Genomic DNA, 14,154 nt, shown 5'->3' with positions numbered 1-14,154 from the left:
TTGTATAAAGAATATTGCATTTGTCATTTAACAGTTAATGTTACTAATAACATAGCATTTGTAAGTTAGATCGAAGTTATCTAAATTTATAACATTTAATATTGTAACTTGATGTTATGAGCATCTTGAGAGTAGGTATGTTTTGAAACAATTTGAAATTCAAAATTTGAAGTGACTCAAAGAAAAATGATAAAACTTTATCTTGTTCCTGATGGATAAGACCTAGAATTATCAAGTTATTAGAGTTATGGAGTTCGAGTTATTTAAGACTAAAAATTGAAGGGGAACCAATTAGTGAGGAAGCTAACCAAAGTGTGCTCCAAGAGTAGTTGTTATTCAACAAAAAATTTAATAGAACTGGAAAAGAGAACTAACCAGAGTCTCTCAAACAAAAGCTACTATGATAAACTAAGTTCTATATAAAAATCCAAAATTTTGCTACAATACTTTTGTATTATTTTCATAGAACTTATCAAATGAATCTTAGTTGTCCTTCCATGGAGAGTATATATGAAAATAAATACACCATTGGTTGATAGTTAGTTACTTTTCTACATTTTTCTTATATTTTATTTTATTTATATAGTTGCCATTGTTGCACCATGTCTTCTCTTTTAATTTCTTTATCCACTTCCAGCCCCCCTCCTCATTAACCCTAACACTCCTATCATCACCCTTGCATCTATCTATGCTAGCCCCTCCATGCGCCCAGCCAAGTTGCATGCCACCATCTACTCCAACCTCCCCGATGACTGTTCGACCTTCTATGCCCACAATCCTGAACACTACCATCATTAGCAACCTTATATGACCCCTAATGTCTGAGCAATCTTGGCTCTGCTCATCTTTGCCTAGTGATGGTAAAGTTGTGGAGTGCCATCTCAGCATCCTGATAGATGAGATGGTTACCAAACAAATAAAGTAGAAGTCAAGTAGCGAGAGATAGGTCCAAACACTTCAATCACTTTCTGCTTTTCCAAAACTAGAGGTGACAATTTATGACCTAACCCATCAACTCGACCTACAAACAACCTACTTTAAGTAGGCTTGGATTCGATTTAAATGGGTTTGGGCCATAAACGGGTCAACCCATCTACACTTGCTTATCAAATGGATTGGGTTCAAGTTTAGATCTTTAATCCATTTAGATTTTTGACCTATTTGATAACTAAGTTAGGTGTTAAGACTTTTTTAACCTCTTTGAAACATGTTTAAACTTTTCTATCTTGTTTGACCTAACCCGCTTAATCTATTTAACTTGTTTAAATTCATTTAATTTATTAAAAATCTACTTATGCATACTACAATAAAAAAAGTGTTAGTGACCACTTTTAGTGGTGACCGTAAAAATATAGTCACTACATAGCATTTCTAGAGACAACTGGAGGTTGTCGCCACACAAAAAGTCTTTTAGTAGCAGCCAAATAATATTGATTATCAAATGAAGATATTTGATAGCGGCCACAACCAACTACCACATAAAATTCTTTATTTAGTGATGGCCAATACTAAATGGCCACTAAATATAATATTTTTATGGTGAATATTTACTGGCAACTACTTTCAGTCCTCACAAAAATTTTAATATTTAGAAGCGACTGCTACATAGTCACCACTAATGATTCTCTTCAATGGTAGCCATTAGTGATTTCTACAAAAGGTGGTGTTTTTAGTGACAACTCGAAAGTGATGGACACTAAATAATAGACTATTAGTAGTGGTCAAAGAATGGTGACCACTAAATGACCCTTTTTAGTAGCAGCTACTATAAGCCCTCATGAAAAGTTAAATATTTAGTGGCAACCATAAGAAGGTAGCTATTAAAGGAAAACTGTAGTAGCATCCACAAACAATTGACCATTAAATATTGACTTTTTAGTAGTGGCCACAATTAGTTATCAAAAATAGTAGCACTCTTACTGACAGAAAAATATGATTGCTAAATGATCGTTTTTGAGTGATGACTATCACAAAGTGGGCACCGAATGACGGAAAATTTTAAGACCCCTAAAATGTAAAACTAAGGTTTAAGTGCCTTTTTCTTTTATTAATATTTCGAACCAAGATATACTATTTTTATTTATAATGGTGAGGTCTATCCTTGCATAATTCAGGTTGGATTTCTCTTCCTAGCTCTAATAGGATTCATATTGTATCTTTTACACAAAAGAATAATTGATCTTCTTTTGCGATCTTAACCATTGGATCGTGTTTTGCATAGCTCTCAAAGCATGACGTCAGCTTCACGATCTGTACTGTGATGGAAGTGGTTCGTTATGGTTTGAAAGCTATGCAAAGTAGGATCTAAAGGTTAAGATTGCAAAGAAGATCAATCATTTTTTCGTGTGAAGGATACAACCCAACCCTATTCTAACAAGACTCTCTTTTCTAAAAAAGATATGAGTGGTAAACATAAACTTGAAAAAGCTAAAATTTTTTAAAAGATAAATTTTAACTTATATATCAAATTTGTCTTCTATTACTCTACCTAATTCTTCTTGGATTAAGAAATATGTCTGGTCAAAGTCTTACCAAAAGAAAACTTTCAATTTGATCCATCCATTTCAGATCAAAACAATGATATTTGGACTCGATCACTAGAGCATCACTCTTTAAAAGGTATGGCATCATGTCATAGATCTCAAAAATTATTTAAAATTTATGACCTCTAAAAGTTTAGTTTAGCCACAACTCAGATTTTCTATGTGGTAGATTTTGCTTCTAGACCCTATCCAACTCTACACATAGTGGCCAAAGTGGTCTAAAGTAGTCCACATCACGTTTGATAATCCTTCTAAATCATAAAGCTTGACTACTTCTGAAACGAGACATGCTTGAATCAAACCTAGTTCAAAATATTATCTTGACAAACTTGAATAGTTTGATTAATTTCATATTGAGCATAATTGTTTAGCCCTTGTTTAACTTAAACATGAGATTTTTAATCTTACAGCAGATTTAATCCTTGGCCTCATCGGCCTATGGATACCCTTGTGGGTTAAACACGACTCCTGAGAGTAAAAGGGTTGGTCTAGGCTTCATCCCTTTTTGGTTCATCTAGCATCAAGCTATTAAAAATTTTGTCATGCCAAGTTATATGAGATAAGTGGACTTAGGTTATAGAATGATTAACATTATTTAAGTTAAGAATACAAAATCATTGAAGTCAAAGATGTCCTTCATTTGAGTATACTTGATTTTGCTAGCATGCAGAAACTAAAGTTATGAGAATATAGCAAACAATAATTAATATATAAACATATGCCCCATATAACCACATATAGGTCCATGAAAAATATTATTAGACTTGGTTGTAAGCCCCTTAAAGTGCTTAATTGAGCCCCAAGGTGCCGCATATAGGTCAAGATATTAAGTGCTACGGTGCCCAAAAAAACACCACCCAAAATAGGTCAGTCCATTTTTTTTTCTTTTTGCCTTTTCAAGTGTAAAATCCCTCATACTGTTTGTATTTTTATTTCTTTTCAAGTGAAGAACCCCTCACCCTAGTGTTATCATGCATTGTAATTTTTATGCTCTCATGTTGAGATTTCCATTGAAATTTCTCTCGTATTGGGACTCTTATCATTCTCCTATTAGTCATGTGGAATAAGGAGTTCTCTCATTATTTACTCTTATTTAAAAGAAAAAACCATTATGCTATCTCTTAATATTCACGTACAAAAGGAGTTAGAGTTTTTCTCTAATATTTCTCACTCGTGTTGGGACTCTTATTATCCAAAAAAAATCAGCATCCCATGTCCTCATGTACAAGCCCTCAAGCAAAGATTTCTATCAACATTAGGACTCTTATTATGAGAAAAAGATCAACATCTCATATTTTCATGGGAGTCTCCTATTTTCAGAGGAGCACACCCACTATAGCCTCCCAATCCCATGCCCAACAAAAACAATAAAAAATGAGAGACATCCACTATAGCCTCCCAATCCCACACCCAATAATACAACCAAAAAAAATGCATACAAGGTTAAAAAAAAAATTACATTTCCTCCCTTATGCTCTCACGTAAAGAGTTTCATCTACCTCATATTCTTATTAAAAAAAAAGGCACGTACAATGTTAAAAAATTACCCTCACTTTAAAGAGTTCCCTCCACATAAGGACTCTTATTATGAAAAAAATTGCCTCCCATTTCACTCCCAAAGAAATATAAAATATAAAAATAGATGTCCTATTCTTCTACAGGAGAACTTAAAAAAAATTCTTGGACTCACGCTGTGCAAGAAGGCCTCAAAATCCCATCTCTTAGTTCTCTTGCATCCTCGGGCATGCTGCTCATTTAAATCTGCATCAATCTCAGATTTCTTTGATCTCCATTAGTATGAAATCTTCTCTTCCTCTTCCTCTCTTTATCTTTCCCATAATTAAACCCCAATATTAAACCCTGCCATGAATCTATTAAAGTTTCTATATCAAAGAATTTAATTAATTTCTTTTCATTATATGTATAGTGATTAACATGCTTTATTACTTCTTTAGAATAAAAATATGGAATTTTGTGATTTGTATCTGATTTTATGAATATTCAGTTTATTAAAAATAGAGCAAATTATAATTCTTAATTTTATAAATTTAGTTTTTATATGGCTTTTATAATGATTTTTTCTTTGCATAATTTTAGAGATTCTTTCACCCATGAGTTCAAAAACTAATGCTAAGGGAAAAGATGCATGAAGTTTTTGAGCTAAGAACTATGTATAAAGAAGTTGGATGTTGAACATTTATTTTTTTAACACTTGATACAAAAAAAATCAATGTGGAAAAATGCTTATTTTCGAATTCATTTGGATACCCAAACAATTTGACATTGTTGGAAGGTAAATACAACCAGCTTCATAGACTATTGGAGCTCAAATAGAATATGCTTTTTCATGATTTACAATCCTTACAACTTCCAATGGCTAGTGATTCAATTGATCTTACAAGCTTAATAACAACAACTAACTTTTCATTAGGATCTATGCTAGCTAGAAACATAGCACTAATCAAAAATTTCACCTCCTACCATGGATAATTGCCTTGGGTTAGCTTGTGATAGTTTCCACCAAGGTTAACATCAAAGTTTGGATTGAAATGCTATGATTATTTTATCTATGGAAAAAAAAATATAAACTCATCAAACATCATAACATATTGCAATATAAGATAACAAATTACATGTATAAGATCTTTGTAGCACCAATTTTGTGCATTGGGCTGATAGAATAAATTAGAACTTAAAAGCATATTAATAAGTCATTGTATCTCTTGTAGATGAATGACAATTTCAGGTTAGGCCACTCTTTCTCTCTTACAAACACATCATAGAGAGAGAGCGCATGTCTAAACCCTTCCAAACCTCCATTTGGTATTATATGCATAACTAAATAAGTATAAGACTAGATATTTAATACTTTTGCAGCCAAGAAGACTTGATAATTTTCTATATCAGACTCACCACATATTAGCGACTAAACCAAGCAATTTAATATTGAGTAATTGCTTACTTTATGTATCTTCTACAATTAATAGTTATATTTTGATTCCTTTTATCTTTTAAGTATATAGAATAATGGATAAGAGTTGGATGACCCAACATAGATTAAGTGATGAGTAATTAAATGGAGTTAAAGAACTTTTTGATTTTGTATTCTCTCACTCATCTCAACTAGACAAAATTTTGTGTCCCTACATCAAATGAGTCTAACTCCTCCCCCCTCCTCATCTATTTAAAGGGATGAAGTTCCTTATGAAAATCCCATTGACCGATCATCGAATATCATTGGAAAAAGTCCCCATCTTCTTCTGAACGTCCTCTTCATGTCGACCTTAAATCCTCATCAAAGATGAGGTATGGATTCTTTTTCCTTATTTATTTCTTTTTTCTAGGTCTTCCGCCATCTTTAGCGAGCCATCACCGGTCGAATTCCATCAAGAACCACTGAAAAATTGGCCTAAAAGCCCACCCCTATTTTTTTCTAATTTTCTATCCTTTTTTTATTGGTTTTCCAACACTAGTGGTCCCTCCTAGCCTCGTTCTTTGACTTCGATTAGGAGTCTCATCGTGAGAAGGAAAGAAGACTCCTGACGGGAGCCTTCTCCCTATTTTTCTTTTTTTCATTTGTGCTTTGCGATTTGTATAGGTATTGCAGTTGTGGTTAGTAATATGGTGAAAACCAACTAAATTAAATTGTAAATCCAAAAAAATAATCAAACTATAATCTTTGAAAGGTCATAATTGAATTTTTAAGTGAATTTACTTGGAGAGTGGACGTAGGTGCCAACTTTGATGCTGAACCACTATAAAAGCTCTTGTATTTGTATTTATCTTACTTTACTTGCTTTATTATTTCTGATGCATTTACTTATTAATTGTTAAGCACATCACAAATACTTCTAAAATTATTTATAGGCATATATTATTAAAGTTGGATTTTTAAGAAACCCAATTTATCCTCTTCTTGGATTGCTGTCTCTGAAAAATACATAGTGGAGCAGAGCTGGTAGCTTGTCACCTAGCAGATAGAAGGCTCTAAAATCTTTTTTGGTGTGGTCGTGCAAATCCACATGGTAGTGACTTGTTGACCATTCTGTCACCTATCAACTAGGACATGTGTAGAGCCACTATTAGGGTGTCAACACCATGGTGGATGGAGCATTTTGAATGTATCTATTGCTCCTCACTCCCGAGGTCAAGGTATCTTTGTTTTGGATAAAGGGAGTAGAAGATGACTTTAGATGCACTATAGCATTGGTGGCCAAAGCTTTGGACCAAATTTCTTACTTTTCGAAGCTAATGAGGGCCAAACCTTGTGGGTGAGACTGCACCGAATTTGGCTTTGAATGGCTCACTAGAGAAAGTAGAAAATTCTAACATCGTGTACCACCAAGGGAGCAGATTGGATGCATATTTATAAAAGACATGTGCTCACCTCCTTCTTTGAGAAAAAAATCATCACAGTAGTTAGGTTGTTCAGTGTGGTAGTTGTTCTGCAGCATTGATCCGTGTGATACTTTGTTGTCCAATAAAAAGTTGACATGCAGGAATTGAATAGACCATCTATCTGAATCACCTTCTTAGAGCCATGTCAAGAGATACAAGGGAAATGGGAGCTGCTTGTCGATTCTTGCTTACAAAGCTAGAACGAGAGAAAGGAGGGTGCTATAACTATTGTCTTCTTCTCGTCCGAGATTGTTGGTGGGTTAGCTTCTCCTTACGCCTTTCCTTCAGCTTCTTTATTATTTCCATGGCTTTTTCTCTCAGAAAAATCATTGGAACAAAAATCTAGAAGCTCGAATCCACCTATTCATGTTTCAGAGGGTTCCACCATAGAGACACTCGGGGTTCCTTAAACTTCCGACATGGTTAAGTCTGCCCTGGAGGGTGAAGATCTGGAAAGAATCCGGTGGGAGTATGGGATCCTAAGAGATATAACTCTTGAAATGCCCCACCTTTCTGGGATGGTTACCTCCCCCCAAGAAGGTAGCATGGCTTTGTATGAGCAAGCCTTCAGGACCAGACTAAGACTTCTGATTCTTGATATCCTAATTGAGCTGCTAAGGTAGTATCAGCTTTATCTTGCTCAATTCGTCCCCAATGCTTGGCAAACAATAGTGGGGTTCTTTTATTTTCTTCTATACTAGGGCATGCCACACCAAGCAAAGTTAATCTGAGCGCTCTTCTAGATGAAAATGCATCCTCGGAGCAATGGTTGGTGGTATACTTCTTCCCAAAAGGGCATGACCAACTTCTCTTTAGGGCCCTCTTCCATTCATGAGTGGAAGAGTCAGTTCCCCTTCGTGTCTTTTTCAACTCCATGGAAGTTTCTGACTACATGGGGGTAGCCTATAAAGTATGCATTGCTTGAACTTCTAAGCTATCTGAAGTAAAGGAGGCAATGGTGAGGAGCTTGAAGTGACTTAAGCCACCGCTATATATAGAACTCCTTCATGAAGATCTACTCAATAGATTGCATTCTAACGGTCCAACTCCTAAAAGTGAGTGTCGATATCTCGAGTCCTTCGATTGTAAGATCGATCATGTTGATTTTCATATTAGTGCAGGCATAGTGCTTTCTCTGAGGAAGCCATTCGACCCATCTAAGAAGAGGAAAGCAAAGAGGAAGAAGAAGGTTGTTGAGTCTCCTCTTCCTGAGGAGGTCACTGTTGCTGAGATTGGGATTATTGTGGCCGAGGCTGTTGAGCCTAAAGCAATGGAGGCTATGGATCAGCTGGAGGAGAAGTGATCGAAGAAGGAAAGTAACTCAATCCCTGTTGGTCCTCTCAAGGCTACAAGAGAAAGCACTCTGACCCTTCCTGACATTCCTCTATCTCGATCGATGGTTTCATGCCTCCAACCAAGGCCTATGCAAAATTGTTGGGGGAGCTGACTTATCCGATTTAGACGGTGAGACTGCAAGTGTGATCCTTCGAGGAGCATCTTTGGGGCACTGCTGAGGTGAGGCCTTAGTTATATCCTTTTTCTCAGTGCATCTGATTCCTAACTTGGTGGTGGTCCTTCAAAAAGCTTTCACGATATAGAACTTGCTTTAGTGAGTCCAGCGCTTGGATGGAGAGAACCATCAACTTCGCTGCCTCCTTTGAGTGGTTGAGGAGGAACAAGATAAAGCCAAGGAGAGGCTTGTCATAGAGAAGTCCCGAGCCAATGCTGCTGAGGCAGCTGTGTAAGAGAACAAAATTTCTCTAGAGGAAGCCAAAAGAATATTCAAAAAAGGATGGCTCAACTTAAAAGTGAAGTTAAGCTATTCGTATATTGGATCATGCTGAGCGGGTGAGAAAACCATCGCCCAAGCCAAGGTAAAGGTAACCCAAGTGAGGGTGGCTCGGTCTCGATTGGCAAATGAAGCTATGGCTATCAAGAGTCATGTCGCCAAAGCTGTAGCCGAAGGGATGGAGGACTTTAGGAGAGGCAAGGCTTTTTGTAGAGATTTTTTGGAGTTATGTCTGAAGGCCTTCCTTATTGGCTATTGATACAAGAAGAAAATTGAAGCACTGCTCCCCAAACTTGATCTGAGTTTCTTAACGGCACTAGCCTCCAACTCTTCAAGCAGCAGCTCCACCAGTGCTGGAAAGGATGGAGATGTGGGGGAGGATGTTGAGTCATGCCCCCAATAAATCATTGTATTTGGTTGATAGAGTCCATTATATCCTTGGGAGAGACCTTTGAAATTAAAGTTCTTTTTAGCTCCTCTTTTTCTTCTTATGGATGTGTTCTCATTTTTGCGACTCTCTTGTCTTGAACAGAAATGAAGTTTATTGTAGAGGAACTATTGACTGGTGTACCGAAGGTGAAGAGAAGGAAGATTAAATATGCCAGGATGGAGCAAAGAATGGGAGGGCAGAGCTCGATTATTCTTATTCCTATGGACAATATTTTTTCAATCTAGCCTTCTCCAGACACCGACGGAAATGTGCCACAGATTAAAGTGGAGAGTGGTATTTAGCCTATTGGGGCTGGAGGACCACAGAATGAAGGGGTCACTACAGATGTTAATCTAAGTCATGGTGCAGGAGGTCAAGGTTCAGATGCTCTTGGTGTCCCTATCGGGATCCTTCCGATTGAACCTTCTCCAGGCATGATCGGGAGCTCTCCTCTAACTGAGGTAGGGGCAAGCACCCAGCTTGTCGAAGTAAAGGAAAGTTTATCTGATGCAAAGCTACTTTCGAATGCATCAGAGGTGCAACTCGTTGATGCTAGAGCTTAGGTCGAGGTAGTCAGATCAATCACCAAGCCAAGGTCTATTAGAAAACCCACTACGATTTCATATGTATAGTTTAAAATTTTTTTCTAGATATCTACACAGTGAAAATAAATAAATTAAAATAATTTTAATTTATTCACGTATCAAATTAGATCTGAAAATCATAGTAAAGATCTTGATATGAACATGTACCCATGATCTGATATCTGAAATAAAAAAATAAACTATTAGTAAAAATATAACGGAGTTTGAATCTCCATTCCTCGGATCCTGCGGATGTCCCGAGTTCTAATTGTAGTCACGCACGCATCCGACCTCTACTGGTATCCATATAGAGCCACCTGATTGAAGCATCGAGATCACCAGTATGCTAGTATCTTGTAGATCTCACTCCTCATCCATGGATCTTGATCTCTTTTTTCAAATCTTGAAGCAGATCACTGTGCGAACTCTTTCGCGCAGATCCGATGAGATCTAAATCAGATCACCATGAAGAGAAGAAGAATCTTTCCTTTTCTCTTCTTCTCTCTCTTTTTCTCTCTTAGATCTGATCTCTATCAGATCTGGACATGGATGTGAAGGAAGAAAGGAGAAGGAAGTTGGGCGTTGGGGTGTGTAAGAAAGAAGTAGCGCCTCACATCTTTTTAACATCACAAACTCTTCACGCCCCCTTTTTTTAATTTTTGTCGCACTCCTCATCTTATCCCATGCACACCCTCTCCATCACACCCAAGAGATCTCATCTAAGATGTTAAAATTAAATCAAGAATTGGAAAGGTATGGAGATAAGGTTGCATTGCAAGAAAGAAATCTCTTCTCACCATAAGCGCACATCCCACATTTCCCCAATTTTTTTGTCACACAAAAAAATGCTTCCATGCCTCAATCAAAGAGATTTCTATCTTATTTTAAATCAAATTTAAATAAAAAAATTTGGATAAAAAAGACTTTCAGATAAGGCGGTTGGCACCTCCTCCTTTCATGCGTGTGAAGAAAGAAGGATGAGAAAAAATAATGCCCCACTTCTCCTTTTGATATGATTTTTGGATAGAGAGTCTTAAAAAACTTAAGCTCTCCAAGTCATGATTCATCTAGTTCAAACAAAGCTTCAATCGAGTTCAAATCAAGTCCGAAATGAACCGAATTCGAAAAGGCTGTCAAGCTTGATCCAATCAGGCTTGAAATCTCAATTTGATTTGGATAATTGAACCCGATTAACATTAAATTAAATTATATTAAATTAAATTTAATTTAATTTAAATTAATTAAGACTTAATTCATAATTTAATCAGCCTCAAAAAAATTATAACACTTGCAATTAAGTCCCTACGCTAATAATTAGCAGCTGTCAAAACTGTAACGCTTACAAATTAGCAGTTTCTAATATTCAAACTATCAATCTGATTGATAATTCAAATATGATCCAAACCATTGATCAAGTAATGCTCCTTTTGTGTGTGACCCTTCAGGTTCTATTCTGTCTAGTATTAAGACATACCGTGATCTCTATCACAGTATCATCGAAATACTTTTCGATGGATTGAAACGATTCCAACTCACCTCAACAGAGATTGTTGATCCGAAAATAATCTTAGTGAGTTCTCACGATCTACTAATAACGTCTAACAACATATAGTGGCAATCTAGAAAAATAAAAAAGTGAATCCCTAGATGCAGTTATCGTGTGATATAATCTTTTTATCGAGAGTTCCGACTTGACGGAGGTCATGGAGAACTCGTCAAACCCCATCATCAGTCATATGCTAGATTGGCTCGACTCGAGTTCATTTATGAATCTTGTAAAAAAAATTTCTAGTATTCACACTTACTCTGGTCAGAGATTTTCTGAACTCAGTCTTATAAATCGCATAAAACTTCTCCTTTTCTACCAAGATCGATAGATTCCATCTAGATGCATCCTACTCCAAACAGCGAACCTGAACCTATATAGCCAACATACATAGCAAGGATCCATATGGCTAGAGTCCAAGGAAACGTACAGTCAAACTATGTAGCCTCACTATAAATAGCCAATACACCATAGGTCAAAGGATCAGTCACACCACTGCAACATCGAGAAAACCACTAACGAGTGAGTAGACATCCAAGTGATTTCTTATGTTGGTCACGCTCAGTGCAAGTTGTTCTCTAATAACTACCTGCACTCTCACCCCAGTATCTCTGCACCGCAGACTCGAGACTCATCTGTCCTAAAGGGAGATGATTCATGCACTGATCTTGAATGGATTGATCACTATCCTCCGTGACGATCCTTCGATCGGGAGCATTTAAAAATTAACCACTAATGATATGTCTCAAATTCTCAACACCTTGAGAATATACAAAATCTTCTTTATTAATTTTTAAGATAAATCATGGACACATAAATATGATTGGTTATTAAGACTACCTAACAAGTACAAAACATGCCCTAAAAAAAATATGTGTCAGCCAAGATTGACTTCTAGAGCACACATCCAACAAACTCTCACTTGTACTAAAGTCAATCTGTCGCATACCTAAGCTCCATCTTCTAAATACAGGCTTTAGTGTTTAGCTGGCTAAGTGACTTGGGCTTACCACATTTCATGTGGAGTTTACTCTCCTTATCTCCATGTATTTCTACTTGAGGTAATCGCGTATATCTGTTCTATGTGCATGGACTTCTGGTGAGGCCTTGGTTCCTTAGCGAGGGCTATAGACCATTATCTTTGCAGTATAATGTCATAGTATCTAATGGTATGATATATAGTTCCGCAACTATCATAAGAATCAGAACACATCCTGCACATCTATAGCATATTCAACTTTCATTGGTCGATTATCTAGAGCCCTTCCATCATATCGAACCAACATAACTTAAGAATATATGCTGATGTTGATATTCTATCATCAGCATCAGTATATCCTCCAACTCTTAGCTCTAACTCTTATTCAAAGATGAAAAATAATTCTTTAGTACTTCTCAAGTACTAAGAGATATTTTCACAGCAATCTAATGCTCCCAGCTTGGATTCAACTAATATCTACTCATGACTTTCATAGCAAGATATAGCAAGTCGAGTACATAGCCGGGTATACACCTATGCCCAAGAGGATAATGGATCCCTCTTAAAGGTTTCAATACTGAACCCTTTCAGTATCTCTTTTATGTACTTATCTGTGAAAATCAAACATCCTTTTAAGATCTATCTCTATAGACTTTTTATTTCTAGAATGTTTGACTTAGGTCTTTGAAAAGAAAATTCTATATGTAACCACATCATAACTGATATCAGCATGAGACCCTCCCACTGACTTTCATGTAACTATATGATTCCTCATATTACATCGTTATAGATTTTGGGATCATCCCTATGTTCTCAATCTCCCTCGAGAGATACTTTCTCTGAATTTTTTGTAAGAATACCAAGTATCTTTCTAAAGGATAGGAGATCCTACTAGATCGATGAGGTGGAGAAAGTACTACATATACTGACTCATCTTAAATAGATTGTATAGGTCTTGTGACTCATTGTTCTTTAGAAACTTTCTCTTTGAGTTCATCCTCCCACTATTTTCAAGAAAACAGTATGATTGCTCACAATCACATTGTGAACTACTGGAAAGATAAAGTGATATCTCAAATGCCTTTTGAGATACCCTATAAACGAGTTCTCACGGACCTATCCTCTAACTTGTCCACCATATCGTATCTCATATGCTGCGGTGAAACCAATTTTAAAAAAAATTTAATTTAAATTTCAAAAATTAAATCTTGTTCTTAAAAAAATAATAATTAAATTAGTGATATTCATGATAGACTGGACCATATCTCATATAGTGCCATTGCTCCTCACATATGCATCTTTGAGCTAAGGTGTACAAGGAGAATTTTATCGTGACACTATGCCATTTTCTTTAGATAATCGATAAATTTTCTATTTGGTATTGCATCTTTGATCCAATCGAAGTACCTTTAGAATTTTTTTGATTTATCTTTTCTACTTCATATCTGAATTCTTTGAACCTTTCAAAATTTTTTAAATTTATATCTCACATACATACCTATACCATGACTGCTCATCAGTAAGGATAATGAAGTAGTGATAACCTCATAGTCTGGCTCATCAAATAGACCATACACATCGTATGTATACTAGGGTAAGTATCTCAGTGGTCCTAATCCTTTAACCCATAAAGGATAGCTTGATCATTAATCCTCAAAGAGATGATTCACAGACTAGATATGACTTAACAGTCAATGAGCCCAAAAACCTATTTTCTTCAGTCGATAAATTATTTCTTCTCATACATGACCTAGCTAAAGGAACCATCTATATACTTCAGGTTATCTGATTCTAATCTCTCAGACCTAATGGCATTTACTATTTTACTCAAATAATTTTTTACAAATGCATCACACTATGCAAATGACAAAAATTAAATCCAAAT

The sequence above is a fragment of the Elaeis guineensis genome, chromosome 5 (assembly GCF_000442705.2).
Source record: "Elaeis guineensis isolate ETL-2024a chromosome 5, EG11, whole genome shotgun sequence".
NCBI classification, from domain to species: Eukaryota; Viridiplantae; Streptophyta; class Magnoliopsida; order Arecales; family Arecaceae; genus Elaeis; species Elaeis guineensis.
The sequence above is the reverse complement of the archived record's forward strand: the minus strand, read 5'-3'. Positions refer to the sequence as shown.